At 38.0% G+C, this 18,952-nt stretch overlaps 1 protein-coding gene across 2 annotated transcripts in view; it reads right to left on the bottom strand.

Moving 5' to 3' along the window:
* gabbr1b (gamma-aminobutyric acid (GABA) B receptor, 1b) overlaps positions 1 to 18,658 on the bottom strand; it is a 122,983-nt gene extending 104,325 nt beyond the window's left edge. For both annotated transcript variants that reach the window (XM_082185289.1, XM_082185290.1), the window contains exon 1: positions 17,910 to 18,658. The gene's annotated coding sequence lies outside the window, so the exon portion shown is untranslated. The remainder of the gene's footprint in view (positions 1 to 17,909) is intronic.
* Positions 18,659 to 18,952: the final 294 nt, after the last annotated feature.

Raw genomic sequence — 18,952 nt, 5'->3', positions numbered from 1 at the left:
CGGTTCACAGCCGAGGAGACCGACGTTCTCGTCAGGGACGTTGGGGATGGAGAAACACACCCAAATTAACTTCGGTTAAACAGGCGTATGATAATTTGGGTAAATGTGTAAGCTAAATCGCTTTTATAATAAACTGTATATCTATCTATCTATCTATCTATCTATCTATCTATCTATCTATCTATCTATCTATCTATCTATCTATCGTAATAATGTATGATTTGCAAAAATGATAAGTCAAGTCAAGTCAAGTCAAGTCAAGTTTATTTGTATAGCGCTTTTCACAATACAGATTGTATCAAAGCAGCTTCACAGTATTAAATTTAAATAATACAACAAAGTTTGTTTCAAGAGGAATTTATTGATTGATAAAATTAAATTAAATATCCCCAAAATATCCCCAACTGAGCAAGCCAAAGGCAACAGTGGCAAGGAACCGAAAAACTCCATCAAGTGACCTAATGGTGTCCTAAAACTCCATCAGGTGACCTAATGGAGAAAAAAAACCTTGGGAGAACCCAGGCTCAGTCGGGGGCCAGTTCTCCTCTGGCATTTATGAGCTACAGGCCGGATTGTAGTTTGAACTGTAAGATTATATGAATGCCTGGCTGAAGAGATGCGACTTTAATCTAGTTTTAAACTGGGAGAGCGAGTCTGAGCAACGAACAGTATCAGGAAGACTATTCCAGAGTTTTGGAGCCAAATGTGAAAATGCTCTTCCTCCTTTGGTGGTTCTGAATATCCTAGGTATGACCAAAAGCCTTGAATTTAGTGATCTTAAAGAGCGCGATGGATTATAGGGCGATAGAAGATCCGTTAAATAGACTGGAGCTAAGCCGTTTAGGGCTTTATAAGTCAGTAGCAATACCTTGTAATTAATACGGAACTTTATAGGTAACCAATGCAGTGATGATAAAATCGGTGTTATATGATCATATTTTCTTGATCTCGTAAGAACTCTAGCGGCGGCATTTTGAACTAACTGTAGCTTGTTTATTGAGGATGCAGGACAACCAGCTAATAAGGCATTACAGTAATCCAGTCTCGAGGTCATGAATGCATGAACTAACTTTTCTGCATCAGAAACTGATAGCATATTACGTAGCTTAGCAATGTTTCTAAGGTGGAAAAAGGCTGTTTTTGTAACATATGAAATATGATTTTCAAAAGACAGGTTGCAATCGAGTATAACACCCAGGTCTTTTACTGTAGCGGATAAAGTAACAGGACATCCTATGATGTTAAAGTTGTATTGTGCGAGGTTTTGTGGGCGGTTTTTTGAACCGATAAGTATTACCTCTGTCTTGTCTGGATTTAATAAAAGAAAATTACGCGTCATCCAATCTTTTATATCTTTAACACACTCTGTCAATTTGGAAAATTTAGCGTTTTCATCCGGCCTTGATGAAATATATATTTGAGTGTCATCAGCATAACAATGGAAACTAATTCCATGTTTCCTTATAATATTTCCAAGTGGCATCATATATATTGAAAATAACAGAGGGCCTAACACAGATCCCTGCGGCACTCCATAGTTTACTGGAGTTATGATCGATTTTTCTCCATTTAAATAGACAAAATGGTAGCGGTCAGATTTGAGCCAGTTGGGGATAACTGCTGCGTCTGTGTGTAGATGAGAGTATAAAAGTGTATGCGCGTTGTGCACACACTACATTGATTATGGCCAAGCATGCGCCCTTAAAATAGCATATGAATAACATGCGCAATCCGCCACTGACTTTAAACTGTTTTTTTTTCGGTCATTGGCGGAATTGTTTTCTAAACCTGCAAAATAGCATGAGGGAACGTTTGCGCCGGAACACGCCTCCTCTTTGCGCTGAACCACCCCCGGGAGCGCAAGTGTATTTCTTAGTTAACCGACGTGCGTCTGTGGAGGGAAAAGTCCGCTTTGCGCGGGTGCAAAATAGGAATGATACATGCGTCGGTGTACAAAGTCAATTGCGCTGGGTGCAAGATAGGGCCCAAGGTGTTAAATACCGGAATTATCCTTTAATGCATTCTTTTTTTTTTTATCAACACTTGAATGTGGGTAAATTTCATAAAAAAAGGCAACATTTTGCAGTAAAAAGTTGAGAAAATCACATTTTTGTCAAAGACTAAATTGTATTCAGCACTATGATCAAAACATACATGGAGTAGATAGAGTCCATCAACACCCCCAAAGCTTGCACAGTTCTAAACCTTGTCCTGGGTCGACATTTCATTCAGTAACATTAGGCAGTTTTTATTTATGCTGTTTAATGTTGATGATCACATTATTTTACATATGCATCTGCTTACATATGCTATCGCTTGTTCCTGCTTCTTTCTACTACATGTCTTTTGATAAGGAGATTCAGTACTCTTTCAGAAAACGTGTCATACCGTATATGACACGTTTAACAGTGAAAACACGGAGAGCCGTAAATTTCCGCCAATGGCGGGTAAAGAGTTAAGTGGGAGATTTAGTGTTTAATGTTTTGCAATGCTAATTTAGAAGAGTTTCTTTTATGTTTTTTTTTCCAGGGGGTTACGATCATGGTGACAAGTGGAGCATGAGGTTAGTTTGTGATTTGTGATTTGATAAGGAGATTCTGTACTATTTCATAAGAAGCATAATAACGCCCCCTATGAAAACATGGATAGTCAGAAAATTCTGTCAGTGGCGGGAATTCGGGGAAAGTGTAAAGTAGATATGAAGTCAATTCATATACTGTATACACTCGAGTGGGAGTGGACTAGCCTATAAAACATTTCAGAAATTTATAATTAGGAACATCTGTTTTCTTTATACTGTAAATCAATATTTTCAAACAATGTAAATTTATATAACAGTTTGTGATGCAAGTGTATATGACAGTATGTAAAACTATGTGAAATAGGACTCAATCAAAAGAGTAAACACTACAAGCCAAATTTACTTAGAATACTTAATTATACTTTAAGTATATCTTGATCAAAAGATTTAATACAAGTATAGGCCTAATACTTAGACTTTTGTCAGTATAAGTCAAGTATACTTAAAGTGCAATACATAAAGTACATTTCTTATTTAGAAGTACATAAAAAGTAGACTGAAAGTATTTTCTTATTTTTAGTTTAAAAGCAGTATACTAATAGCACACTTGAATAAACTTCTTTTTCATAAGGGGTGCTCAGTGTCCTTCCCTCTATAGTGTGTCTTTTCAAAAAAACAAAACTAACAAAAAAACCTGGCGTCAGCATGTTGCTAAGCTAATGAACCATTGCTCTACTAAGCATTAACACGTATAACACACAAATAATGGATAGGCAATTTTTTACTTAGAAATTTGTACAGTACATTTGTCAACATCTTTCCCTATTTGTCCTCCATCTTGTATGTTTTTTTTTTTTTCAATGAGCTAATCACAATGCATTCTGGGATAAAATTATCAATGAAAGGATAAAATGTTGCCTTAAAAGGCCTAGATGAAGTCCCTAAGAGTTCTTTGCATCAGAAGAATGTCTAGGTTGGCAGTAAAATGTTAATTCTGTAGTAGAATGGATGTGATGAACAGATGGTCATTTTGGTTATTCTTCATTTAGTCTCAGCCTCAGACGGCACGCCCACAGTCCACTCAATGATTTTCGGATGAATACTGCACACAAAACTAAGTCTGATTAGCTGGTATCTGCACGATTTCTGGGAGTAAATGCACACAAATTTTAGGATACAGAGATGAGTTAAGATTCAGAAGGTACTTAGTCGTTTAAAATCAATTTGCCATTAGAGGCATCACATCTTTATGCCGGATATTTTATTTAAATCCTAAACTAGTCAATAATCTAGATATCTACAGAATGGTATAACTATTTGTTGATGATAAGTGATGCATGTTAATAATCAGCACTTGTGGATAGACAACATTTCTGATCACAAAGTCCATCTGTCATTCTGTCAGGCGGTGTCTTCCTTTCTAAGTAGGCGGTTCTTGGCCAGAAAAAGCTGCAAACTGGATTAGACTTTCAAAGATGTCTATGCAAGAGACAATTCTTTACTAAGCAGATGTAGTGAATGGCTTAAATTTCAGTATGTTTCTCACACAAAGCTATCGTATGGCTTCAGAAAACTTGGACTACAGCACACAAGTCGTAAAGGCCACTATTATTATACTTTTAGGGTGCTTTTGTGTCCTTTTTGAAGCCTAAAAACCTCCATTCATTGTGATTGCATGGAAAAGAGCGACGAGTCACGGGGGAATTAAGAATGTGAAACTGTGAAAAACTGCGCCCACTGATAGCATTGTTTATTTGCATGTGCTGCATTGTGTTGCCATCCGATTTACTGAAGGAATTATGCAAATGATGTGATGCCACAAACACACCCACAAAATTAGGCCTGATCGCAGTTTGCACCGGACAATTGTGCCCTACGCAAAGAAATGCACCCAGACAATGGCTGAATGGTAAAGTTTTTCACTCCAGGAGTTGAGATTTTTACACAGGATGTTTGAAAGACTTATAAAAAAAAAATAAAAAAATAAAAAACCTTCGCCTGGCTTACAATTACTGCTGCCATGATTACAAGAAAATTGACTCAAACATACCTTCCAAAAAGCCGCATTTACAGGAAAATAGTGCTGATGTTTGTGAATCAGGCACATTCTATAATGAGCCTAATTTGCATAGAAAGAAAGGATATTTGCAGAGAAAAGAATGGCAATGACTTAATTTAAATGTGCAGGCTGCAGTGTATACCTGGTTAAGTTGAATTCATTACTTGACAATGATGATGACTCATAATTTGAAAACGTAGCAGCACTGCTACTAATGGAAGAGGATGCCGGTTTTAATTGAAGTTTTTTTTTTAATTACAATGTTAAATTCTAATGACGCATTGTGTGTATTATGACTTGCTGTGACCCTATGTGAGATCCACCAATCTTGTAATTGATTTTTTTGATTAATGAGGAATATCTCTGCCATTCCTGTAGGTGCTCAAGTCCCGAGGTCTATCGTATGAAGGTTTACTGGAGTTCTCTTGTTCTATGTACAATGCAACCTGATTTCATGAGAAAACATAATATACTTATATATACATTTTTAACGAGTTGGTGATTTTGTCTGAATTTGTCCGTTTTGATTTGTATAAAAATGTATTATTTAAAAAACAAACAAACACTAAGCATGAAGGTCCGCCCCAATCCTAACCGTCTGTAACCGGCGTAAGCAGATGAAAATATGAAAATATACCAATGAGATTATACAAATTCAAACGATTTTCCCACCAATTCGCCAAAACATAAAATAGTTAAGAATTGCAATGAGAGTGTGTTGGTACAATAGCTTGAGAAAAAAGCATTTGTCAGCTTGGGTTGCCTTGGATCACATACAGACTGAACCCCAGAAAAGTTCAGCTAGTCACTTTGGTCACAGGACACGACTCATAGCCATTATGACAATATTCCACTACATCCCAACTCCCAAGTCCGTCAAATATTGTGCTTGGGCTGTGTGTCATCACCAGTGGCTCTGCATATCATCCTGAAGGACGTTAACATTAGGAAAGAGCGGCCAAAGTTTACTTTTAACAAGATAGTTTCAATCTGACCTTTACAGTTTGAACGGCACATTTCGGCTCAGATTGTTTTATGATCCTGTCACAATGATGCATGCTTTGCAAAGGGTGGGATGGGGGAGTCAAAAACTATATTGTACTTGACAGCTAACCCACAGCTCGGCCGAAGCTCTATTGCTTATTTCACATGCGAAGGAGGAATTTCTTAAAGGCACAGCAGCAAACAAATGGACCGTTTAATTCAGGGGTGTCCAATCCTGCTCATAAAGGGCTACTATCCTACCGAGTTCAGCTTCAATCCTAATTAAACACACCCGAAACAGGTGAATGTCAAAGGATGTGTCCGGAATCGCATACTTTTGAAAAATGAGGTACTTCTTTTGAATACGTAACTACTTTGAAAAACTATGTTTTATTTAGTATAAATGTGTGTAGCATGACTGTAATCCGCACATACTACACATCATGTTGTCATTGTCGTGGGACGTATCAGGGTCAGTAGCTTTGTTTCACTGCCATTCAAAAATACTCCCCTGTGGCCTCATGGGATAGTACAGTGTCCACTGGATGCGCACTTCAGAATCTCGGTGAAAGTAGTAGGTCATTCGTGTACAGTATGTTTCGCCTACTGTTTTATTATTCAGACATACTACTCATTTCACACACTGTTTTTCACCTACTTTAAGTATGAAGTATGCGATTTTGGATGCAGCCTGGGTTATTGGTCCTAGGTCAACCTCCAGGCAACTGTGATGGGGTAAGTTTGAACTAAAATCTGCAGGAAAATGGAACTCCACAAGCAGAATTGGACAACCAAGGCTTTAGAGAAGATTGAAGACGCTAATGAAAAATAAAAGTATAATATATACTATATTATTTAAGAATAAAAATAGTATTAACATCGACAAACTTGCTCTCCTTGACCTGTCATTGAGAGTTTTAAGTTACCTGGTTCAACCTGGTTAAAACAGAGGTTCTGGTCATACATGAAGTCCCTCATCCCTGACCCTACTGTTCCCTCCACCAATCCTTCCTCTAGCCGAGTGAGTCCGAATAAAAGCAACAGTCCTCTTCACTTCTCTCTTCAGCAGGTGGCAAGTCCTTCAAGGAGGCCTTTTGAAGGAACTCCACAATCCGCTGGAGCCCCTGCTGCCTAAGTTAAAAGACCTAAGGCCAAATGTGAGGAAGACTCAATCTTCTCCACCACTGGGATTTAAAAGGCCACCTGAAATGAATTGTACCTCAGCTTGATCCCTTGAGGGCCAGAGAGGCTTTGGGCGGGCAGCACCGTATTCATAATGCTGCAGTAAAAAGTGCACAGATGCACACAAAGGCATGAATACAGCAGCTCCAGTTGGTTTTAAACACCACTGCTATGCCATCAGGGCTATTGTGTGCGATGAAAATGAAGAGCGGGCACCACTCAAATGCATGCCGTTATGTGGATTGGAGAGAACGGTGGCATGCAGAGACCTTATGGTGACACATTTACGTGTACACACAAACACGATCCAACAACAAAACCTGTGATAAGGGGGAAAAGTACACACTCAAAGCAAACAGCAAACTAGGTCTAATGCATTCTGGGTCAAATTAGGCCTCTAGCCAATGATAATAAGAATTTGGAGAGTACATCAAATGCGGTCTTAAATGAATTCCCTTCAGACGATTCAAGCAAAACCCAGGCAGCAGCTTGACAGAAGCACATGTGGGCTTTTTTGGGGATATAAAGCATGAAATGTTCCTACAACCTGACAGATATGACTAAAATATGTGTTCTGGGAAACTGGAATAACATAAATGCTCAAATATAAACATGTTTAAAAGTACACCCACAAAACTAAAACATTTATACATGACATGTTAACACAATAAGTGTTAAAGAACAGCTTACGAATGTCTGTGCAAAGTTATATTAAATTTTTCAACTTTTATCATGTCCATGTAAGGCCGGTAAATGGTACACTCAAGGATACCACAAATAGACGTGCAAAGAACATCAGTAACATAAAACTAGAAGTTCATCTGCATTGATTTGTAAAAACTTGCAAATTGTAGTTTGGTTCTGTTGTTTCTGAACACTGAAAATGGCTGCAAAGCTTATATTTGCAGTGTTGTGTTTAGCACTTAAACCAGGCTAATAAATCTTCCTATTAGCTCAGCGGCTGATTTGTTTAGTGCTGGATTTATTAGCTTAGTCACCTCCTCCCTCACTTCCTCCTTTTCTTATCTTCAGCCGGTCTATCACACCCACAGTCATTTGAGCCAACTATTGAAACGATTAAATAGTAAGTTTTTTCAGACAACGAAGTACCTAATATATGATGTTGCTGCAACAATCTATATCCTCTAACTTCACGGTTGGTCAATACATGGGCGAAAAGCCATAGAAAAATAGAGCAAAAAGTTTTAGTCAGCAGTGTTTAAAGTGCCCCTTTTGGATAAGCTTGACCAAACCTGTCAGTTATTCCCCCTTTCATGCACACACATTTTTTTCTATAAAAATAAGACTTTCCATTGACTTCTGTTGGTTTAATATTGAGCTACTCTACAGTTTAATTTTTCTTTACTTTTCTTTAAGAAATTAATTATTTTATTCAGCAAGGACGCATTAATCAAAAGTGGCAGTAAAGAAATTTATAATGTTACAAAAGATTTCTATTTTCAAATAAATATTGTTCTTTTGAACTTTCTGCTCATCAAAAAATCCTTTGATGAAAAAGAATGTATCACGCATTCCACAAAAAAATATTAAGCACAAAAATAATACACAGGAATAAAAAACATTTTGAAATATATTCAAATAGAAAACAGATATTTTAAATTGTAACTATATTTTACAATATTACTGTTTTTACTGTACTTTTGATCAAATAAATGCTGAAACATCATGTAAACTTTTCAGCATTTTTACATATTAATTTAAGCTGTTTACCAGTACTATACATTGCGGGTTATTTCAGGTTTTACTATCCTTTACTTTTGAATGTAGGCTAAATCTGATCCACACACAGAGTGATTCTCTCTCTCTCTCTCACACTCACTCACTCACTCACTCACTCTCTCTCTCTCTCTCTCTCTCTCTCTCTCTCTCTCTCTCTCTCTCTCTCTCTCTCTCTCTCTCTCTCTCTCTCTCTCTCTCTGCTCCTTATCTCCATCTGGTCTTGGGTTTACCGTCAGTTGCCAGCTTGCTGCTCCCTCTCTCTCTCTCTCTCTCTCTCTCTCTCTCTCTCTCTCTCTCTCAAATCTGGCTTAGGACACAAACACCATTATCTTTGCAAAATGCACCCACATCTAAAGCTTAAAAACCATAATGTTAGAAAAAACCTGGCCACAGAGTCAACGTCCAATGCAACAGCTGGCCATTAATCATACCGTAGTTTTACAAAGCACACCGAGGCCTATTATCAGCCATTTTAAAGGAATAATGCTGAACAAACGTTAGCATCCCTGTGTAAAGGCCTGATAAGAGACCACATCACCACAGTACGTGTGTCACAGGCTAAGCATACTAATGAAAGACACCAAACAAGCAGCAGGGCCCTGGTAATATGTCATTAGCTGTGTTTGCTATAAGGAAATCATCACTATTACTATTGGTCATTTAACAAACCAAGATGCCAAAAATATGGCTATTAATATGCAAATTATAAAAAAAACTCTTATTTTAAGTTTTAAATCTAAATAAATGTATTGATAATTGTGAGATATATGAGATCTATGGAAAATAATAAATTACATTTGGCTAAGCAACCAACCAGCAATTGCCCAGAAGACCCTAAGAAATCAATTAGCAACATGCTAAAGCACTCAGAACACTGCATATTAACATAGTAATGTCTTGGCAACCCCTAGAATACACTAGCAAAACCGTATCAACCACCCAAAACACCTTAGCACTGCATAGAAACATGTCAATGCCTTGGCAACCAACCAAAACAGTAGTAACACCATAGAAAACTGCACAGCAATGCACAAAATCCTTCATAGTACATTAGCAACTGGATAGCAACAAAATAGTGTCTATCAAAAAAATGACTATCAAAAAGTAGCTAGCTACAAAAAATGTTACAATGACAATTGTAATGTTAATTGTTAATGAAGAATGTTTTAAGTAACATATTTGGGGTGTACAACAACGTAATGCAATACAATTATGATTTTAAAGAGTATTGTTTTATTTTGTAAACTACATACAAAGACACACAATACTCACAATATATATCTGGCTGTCATAGTGCAAAATTGCTACAAATGTAACATCAATGCAAGAACAAAATAAATGCAACTTATACACAGACTTGTCAAAAATTAACGTTAAACTCACTGCACATGCACTGATGAGACTCATTTACTGTGAAGGGAGGTGCTCTGAGATACGAATCATGAGCTTCTTCTGTGAACACAATGTGCTTCGCTCTGAAACTTTTGTTGTGTGATAAGCGAACTAAGCTATATCATGATTTTGTTTTCTGTTCGATTGACAGATGCTTTGCCAAAGCAATGGCGCAAAACTCAACGTTAGTGACCTTTTAGGTTCATTATAAAACTGTGGAGGGACAGATTAAACTATGACGGGTCATCATAAAATCAGAAATAGAGTGCAATTAAGCAGGACAAAAAAATAAAAAAAATTATAATGTATTCACCTGTGCTTGATGTCTTCGATGCAGACAACGTTTTAATCTTTGGTTTGGATATATTACACAGCCTACAGAAGTGTAGCCTTTACTAGTCAATTCATGTGAAATATCATCCCTGCACATAGTCATCAGACTATCTCTTCTCAGTAAACCATAAAGCCGCAAGATGCGTGATGAAACAAAGATAGTGGTAATGCACAATACATTGCAGGCTCGTCAAAATGCAAAACGGAATGTAGCTTTTGGTCACGCTACATCACTACTTGCTGGAAAAAGTAGTTAGCTACTGGAAAAGCTACACTGTTTTTAAAGCAACTGAGCTAGTGTCAAGCTACTGAAAAATTTTGTTAAGTTAGTAGTGTCTTTACTTGTAGTTAGCTAATCCCCAACACTGCCACATAGCAATGCACAAAGCATGCATAATATGTTACCAACTCAAACCACAGCCTAGCAACCACCTTAGCAATCGCCCAAAACACATTAGCAAATTCATAGTAACATGACAATACTTTGGCAACCACCCAGGACAACCCAGCAACCGCATAATAATGCACAAAAACATTCATAATAAAGTTAGCATAATTAGCTGCATAGCAACACACTAATGTCTTGGCAACCCACAGAATACACCAAGAATACCTAAGCAACCACCAACAGCACCACGCACCACTAACCACTAACACTTTAGTAACCACTTAGAAATGCTCTGGCAAGCACTCAAAACAACTTATCATTCAGTGAGTTTTGCATGGTCAAGAACAACAAATTCTTCAGATAATAAAAAAAAGTAGTTTTATTGTTGTTGAATTGTGACTGCATTTAAAGTATGAGTCTTAAATGTGTTCTTGTAGACTACAGAGTAACAGAGGAAATTGCCTTTGCAATTTCGGAGGCCGGTTTCAAAGAAACAGTCAGATTGTGACTGTAATTACTTTGTCTCTGTTATATTTACAATGTTATCTCATATTTCGCTCTAAATAGTCTATTTATAAATGTATTCTATCTCTTTAACCCGATCTATCATTACAATCATGACCGAAAACAGCATTCAATCTTCATCCCTCAGTCCCTCAGCTAAAATGGAATAATACTAAAATTGCAAATAGGTGGCAGCAAATCATTGTCTTAACCAGTTAGTCACTGAATCATTTAGTCAAACGATTCATTCAAAATGGCTGCTTCATTCAGAGATAAAGCAGAACGAGTCGTCGTCGAGTGAGTTGTCGAGTCATTCATTAGAACGATTCGCAAACTGAAACTGTGTTGCTTGAGGTTTGGGCAAAATAAAGAAAAAGCAGACAATATTTTGTCTAAAGTGTATCACCTAATAGCCTATTATTAACTTATTGTTTATTGAATTGTTGTTTAAAATCAACATCACAATTGCAAATGTGCTGATATTCGGGAAAACAGCACTTTTTCTTGTGTGATATTGCTTATATTAAAAACACGAACTTACACAGAGACTTTTTTGCACCATATCTTGGTTTTTGGTATTTTTTATTCATTTTGGTGGCATTTTTACCGCAAGCCCCAATAAAATTCCGACCCTGGTGTGTGCGCATGGGGTGATGGTGGGGGGTAGGGCTCTTTTTCAAGCGCAAGCGGACGCCCCTTCAGTTGCAAGGCCCATTTCAAGTGAAACGGGTGAAACACAGCAAAGGCCGCTACTGCAGAGGAACTGTGTTTGATCAACTCCTGATGTGACAAAGTGCTCTCTCACTATGGCGGTTACTAGAACGCTGCAGGAGTAAAGGTTCAGCACTGATGGACAGTTCCCTAACCACATCCTCTTTCCCACTCTCAGAGAATAGCCAAAATTGAGCTGAAATGGCTTTCTCTGACCTGTGCACCAGAAGCGGCTCCATCACTTTAAACTGTCCAAGCACTGAATACAGTTGATAGACTCCAATCAATTCTTCCACTAAAGCTGTTCCTTGCCATTGATTTTTGAATTTAATATTATAGAGTGATTACTTTCCTTCTATTTCCTATTTATAACATATTTTGGTCATTGCACTCAGAAAACTTCTTGTCGTACCAAGGACGCCTTCATAAAGGTGATCGCGTTTTCGCTGTTATGGGACTGAGATTATGGAATGAGCTGCCTTTATCTATTAGATCTGCTAAATCTATATCAGTATTTAAGAACTTGCTCAAGGCGCATTTATCATTGACGGCTTATAACAGGTAATCTCAATGTGGTATATGTGGTGTCTGTGGTGTGAGATTTGTTACTATGTATGTTTGATATTTGATATTTTATTATTTTTTATTTTAATGTAAAGCACTTTGGGCATCCTCGGTTGCAGTTATCAGGGCTATATAAATATATAAAGAAAGAAAGAAAGAAAGAAAGAAAGAAAGAAAGAAAGAAAGAAAGAAAGAAAGAAAGAAAGAAAGAAAGAAAGAAAGAAAGTCCAAAACCTCGTACTGAAGCCAAAATTCACAAGCTTGTATAAAGACTTTGCTTGTTTTTGACAAGAACAATTTAAAATAAAATAAAAAGCACTGCTTTTATGTGCTCACACTGTCCATCTTTTAAAAAAATCAATATGCCATATTGAAATAGATTTCTGAAATTTTTTGCAGTCACTATCTACAAATCCCAGACGCTGGGTCTGGTGAAAGACATGGAGAGGAAGGAAATGGGGAATGGAATCGGGACGCGAGAGATAGTGGAAAAGGAAATAGAGATGGAGGTAGATCATAAGGGATGGGATTAGAGCATTGATATGAATCATATTAGCGTCTCAATAGAGTGTTCGTGTCAAGCTCGTAATACAAATTACCGCTGGGAAAGGCTAAGAAAGGGCTTAGGAAGTTGACCCTCCGGATTTCAAAGCACCATTGATGCATTAAGTTGCTCCTCCTCCCTGCGGCAGGCAGGTTCAACACTGGTGCGATAGTGAGAGCAGTTTAAAGCCTTATCGGCAGTGTCAAGCCTCCAAACATCACACTGAGAGTGAGAGCTCACACTGAACAACAGGGAAACAAAATTCAACTGAATTCTCCTGCAGGGCTTCCTCATAGCACATCTAGTGATATAGCAGAGTTGAGGTTGCCCTGTTGGACATCAGTTTGAACAGATGCAAACCTGGAGGTATCAGTCAATCTGAGAGTGATAGAACAGAGCAAGAAATCGAAAACGAGAAAGCACATCAAGATGAGGCATTAGAGTCTATATCATTGAGTCAGAGTGGGCGGACAAGGAGGTACAAAGGTGTAGGACTCACCGCGCCACTGTCTGTTCCTCATCCTCTCTAGGCTCATTGTCCTGAACTCGCATGTCACTCAAGGAAGTGCATTTACCTGCCGACTATGTGCAGCAACCAATAACGCAATTCAATCTGTCAAGCCTCCAGCAATTTAAATGTTCGCAGCACCTCTCTGCAATGGTTACAAACCTCAAACCAAGTAGGTGAAGAACAAGTTAATTAACATGTCCATCAGCGAGGCTTTCTTCACTGTTGAAGCGCCACTATAATGGCCATGTTAGCTGAATAGCCCTTGTTAAGGGGAGTTATTTCAGCCTTTCTTCACCTTGCTTTAGTCAGCCATCAAGCAGCATGGATGGCCTCACGAAATGTCCTATTCCAGTGATCTATCTTGTCAGTCAGCATAGCATGTCAACCGCAGGAGTTGGCCAATCACTCTCTGTGTAAATCTGCATATAAGTGAAGAGAGTGAAGTAATACCTACGCTGAAGTTTATGCTTGGAATACTACTTTCCTTAAGCAGTTCTAAGTGATTTCTATAAAATGCCATTGTTTGACTGATCTCACTGAATGAGATGTCCTAAAATATCACTCAGACATCCCTATCCTCTACAAAAAAGTGTGGTTTAAATCTTTGTTTAGCCAGTAAGAAAACGTATAGATGCTTTCTGCCTGTCAGTCATTCATCACATTGCTTTTGAAAACTTTTTTAACTTTGAAGAAGATGTGCTGCTGTTTTCTGACTACAAAGTCTGTTCAGGCAGGGTTTGGGATAGAGAGAGCGTGTCTACTTCAGTGGCTAAAAACCTGTTCACACCAAGGATGATAATATCAAGATTTAATAATCATTATAATTCATTATAATAATAAGAACCGTGTTGAAGTCCACACTACAACGATAACGAAGCAGCGGAATGATATCATTGTAATCCCTTTGAGAATCATTTTTTTCCAGCTAATGAACAAAAAGTGGTAGATGACAAAACTGCAGCGCGCTTATAATAAACAGAACATTATCATCCATTGGTGTGGATGCTAATAGTTATTGTTATAGTTATCTTCGTAATGTTTAATCAAAATGTAATAACTTGCAGCACTTCTGAAATTACTTTCCATTTCAGCTGATATCATCAAGGCAGTATGGACGGGGAAAACAGTCAAACACACATTGAACCATTCTAAAACACATTATTACAATTAGGCTGCTGATAAACGGGGGGTGGGGGGAGGGGGGCAAATGGACCTTTTGTCCTAGGCTCTATTTTGTCTGAGCAAAACTAGTGCTGCAAACTATGGAAACAGACAGAGATGGTGCAGGGGTGAGTTTTTAGACGTTTTCCTCCTAAAACCCCTTTCCCTTACCTCAAATTAACCTAGTAGCTGGCCTGCTGGCTTCAGTGTTTGCACTTTGAAGAAGGGTGAATATTTGAGAAGTCATGGTTGTGGTGGTGGCATTTCACTTGTGAACGCTTCCAAAATTCGAGGCAACATGAAATGGGGTTTGCTGAAGCGATGTCCTTCATCGAAAAGTCAATACAAAATCAAAATGGATGCTATTTACTTTTTGATGCACATTCTTGGTCTTATTGTGGATGATTCACTGGTGCACATAACGCCATAACTGGTGCACATAACGCCATAACTGGTGCACATAACGCTGGCGCACTTCGTAAACTTCTATCAAAATGTAATAACTTGCCCTTCTGCCTCTGAATCTGAAATGACTTTCTTTTTCAGATGATGCTACGAATCCCTCTAACTTTCAACCCCTCGCCTCCAGTCGCCTGGCTCCATACTGTAATTCACACTTTTAAATTATCCAGCCTATGAATGTCCGAACATCGTTTTACGTTCACATTAATAGCAGACACTATGTAAATGCTTCTACAGGCCATGATCTTATTCACAAACTATCTGTGAATCCAAACAAAAATGTTTGACCAATGGGCAAATACACTGTGGACACTTCAAACAATTGCAGTAATTAACATGCAGAGCTGCATCTCCTTGTTTAAACTGATTGTATAATGAACCACAAAGCATTCAGTGTGCGTTCCAATCAATCAGATCAGTCAATCTATCTAATGCAAGTCTCATTTTTGTATCTCTGTATATAATCATGCGAGTCTCTTGATCTAGATGCATAAATATAGCATTCCATCAGCAGATCCACATAGACATGATAAAAACTTTATTATTCATCATTCCTCTAATTAAGAGAGCTCCTTAACTCACTCTCTGGACCCAAGGGGGTTTATTTTGCTGATGAACACATAAGTAGTACACAACGGAAATGCCAATTAACCCCATTTACGCTTCCAGGCATTCCACACCTGCAAAAAGACAGACTGCAATAAAAAATACCTCTACAAAGAAACAGATGCCTAATATAACCATAAAGACATACCGTCAAAACACAAATGCAAGAAAAAAATTCGCTCTCATGCACATATATATGCATGAAATGTACTGTAGCCCACATGTAACAGTTGAAATGGATACAAACATGGTCATTTAACGCTGAAAACCTAAAACGCAATTTCAAATGCAGCTGCAAAGGTGAGTCACACACACAAGGTTGATTGTCACTTTGCAGTATGTCAGCTATAAAGGAGATCTGACAGTTAGCACTCCGATATGCGAGTCTTCAAAGCAACAAGAGGCACATAACACAATGCCAGCGAGGCTGCATAACCTATGCTTAAATTACAGGTGCATCTGTCACAAAGCTATCAAATGACTTAAAATGTCAAGGAGAACATCTCAGAAATAACAACAATATGCCAGACATGCACAAACGGCATCAGTGAAATGGAATAGTGGCTAAAAGTTGTCACTTACAGACAGAGGCAGCCTTCACAGCATAATTGCTAAATGCCACAAAAGTATGGCTTCAATAAAACTCACAGGATTGAATCGACACCTCTGTGACCCAGAATAATACAAAGCTTCACATAAGCTATGCTTCATAAAGAAGGATTTTACAGAGCTATACCTCAAAAAATGCTTGTTAAGCCAGCACACAAGGAGCACAAACCCTACAAAAAGAAATGTGGCTTGATGAGTGTCCTTTAACCCTATTAGCTACATCCAGACAGGCTTATGTATGGAGAAAGCCAAAAAACACTTATTAATCTTGCGGTGGATGTCTAATTGTATATGGGATACTATACCTCATTGAGGTAATTAGGTCTCACGATTCCCCATGATTGTTGTATAACAGCCCAAAAATAGTTCCTGAAGGTAAAAACTACACATTTGCATGAAACACAGACTGATACTCATGCATCACATACAATTAAGTCAAATAAATCAAAAACTGTAGCACAACGATTCTGTTTCACATCAATACTTACAACAAACGCAACAATCAAAACCTCTCAACCACCACCTTCCCTTCAGGACCCTCACCAGTGCAAAATTTATTTGACACACTCATTTCACATCATAGAGCATATTACAAATGAACTGATCTGTGAAAAAATGTGTTTTAAATACATTCAAACTGTGGAGTAATCAGGAAATATTGATCTATTATGTGCAACCCTGTCCCTGAAGGGCCTCCAGCAACTCATATTTTCAATGGCTTTCTTTTCTCCTTATAACCTCAACATAAAAATACAGTGAGGAAGTTGTAAGCATTACAAATATAATTTTGGGTTGACTGTCACTTACAGTTCCTAACAACATGTTGTTGATTTTTATATACTGTTACTACACACCAACCTATTTGAGCTATTCAAATATTTTTGTTACTGCAAAACTTACTGATAATAACACTGCTGGTATGGAAGCCCACATGATGCCCGACACAAACTCAGAACACAATCAGTGTAACACATGACTAAACAGGGAATTTTTTTTTTTTTTAACAATATTTCACTGCAAAATATGCATGATGTCTTAAATATATATATATATATATATATATATATATATATATATATATATATATATATATATTAAATTCCCTTGAAATCATGTTTTTTTATATTATTTTACAATATTTTACAATTATATGTTTTTTCTTTTTTCTTTTTTTAACCAATATGACATTTATCAAATGGTGGTAACTTTTACTGATTTAAACTTTTTTTTATTGACTTTTTTTTAGGTCTTGGAGCATCAGCTGATGAATTTAATCAGATGTGTATATATAACAAAAAACATACAAAATGTGCAGTGCTGGGCACCTCCAGGACCCGGATCGAGAAACACTGATCTACAACAGCCTTCATCTGTTTCAGCACCACGGACAGCGACAATTCAAACATAAGACTCGAGTACACAAGCATTCAAAAACACTTCAGGTCAACTTGCCCCTCAGTTCTGCTGCAGGGCCCATTGAAATTATGTTTTAGAGGGATTTCTACACTACAGAATCTGTGTGGCGGCTCAAAACAGAAAAGAAACCTCATAATGACACACATTCAATTAAATTGTTTCACTGTAAGGTGAATGAGACCCCTGGCGAGAACAATTATTGCACACAGTTATATTACTTACTGCGTCGTGCAGGCTCTTTAGGGAACGGTCTGTGGAGATGGTCCTTGAGGGATGCTTGATATAACCACCGTGTGTGTACGTGTGCGAAGTAAAACGACAGGTAAATAAATATGGTCTTTTAATTGCTCGTGCTAGGCGTTCACTACGCACAGCTTTGTATTAAACTTCAACCACCAACTGTCTCAGTGCGCGTGCAATTGCTCTTGTACGATTATATTGCGTGCGTCGCGATTCGACATGTGCGAGATTGCTTTAAAATATTCGGGTGATTAAATAACAGTCGAATGTTTCTAAATAAAAAAATACTCATTAAAAAACAAGTATACAGTTGTGCTTCGCGTAAATGTATTGCTCGATTACAACGACTGACAACAAATAAGATAAAGCGCACAAGCAAAAATAAGCGATTGCGAGTTGTATTAGACGTAAACGTTTACACACTATTGTTTACAAACGTCGGACGGACTGTCGTTTTTTCGGAAATCGTACGAATATCAGACGCTAGTGTACTTGCCATGATTCCGTCGTCTTAAAGACTTGCAGGTAAAAAATAAATACCAAATATCGATGGGAATTAAACAGCTCATGAGAGTATCCTCTGCGGAAACTAGTCAGGAATTAATGTATATGATGTAACATCGGCAAAAAAGAAACACGGTAGCTACACACGGACGACGACAGCTCGCGGAGCCTCCCTCTCCTTCCTCGCGCTCTCTGTACTGTCGCTCGCTCACTCACGACGTCACAGGGCAGTGCTCCTCTCTCTCATCTGCAGTCTGTAGTGTGCAGTCTGCTCACTACATGAAGACACCGCCGGTGAATAGAGTGGGAATTAAAGCGCTCATTGGCTGACGGAAAGACAGATGGTGCGCTCATATCCCAGATAAATAGTGCAGACCTCCTCCCTGCGCAGTGTGGATGAGCCAATGGAAACCTGCGGTCTCCAGATCTCCTCTTCTAGTGAAGTGTCACTTTGATGTATGTAGTCATTCTGTCACTGTATTATATTTATCCGTCGACTGGAGCATCTTGATTCTTTTCTG

This window comes from Leuciscus leuciscus (genome assembly GCF_965113295.1).
Source record: "Leuciscus leuciscus genome assembly, chromosome: 12".
NCBI lineage: Eukaryota > Metazoa > Chordata > Actinopteri > Cypriniformes > Leuciscidae > Leuciscus > Leuciscus leuciscus.
Note: the sequence above shows the minus strand (reverse complement) of the source record. Positions and strands in the feature narration are given on the sequence as shown.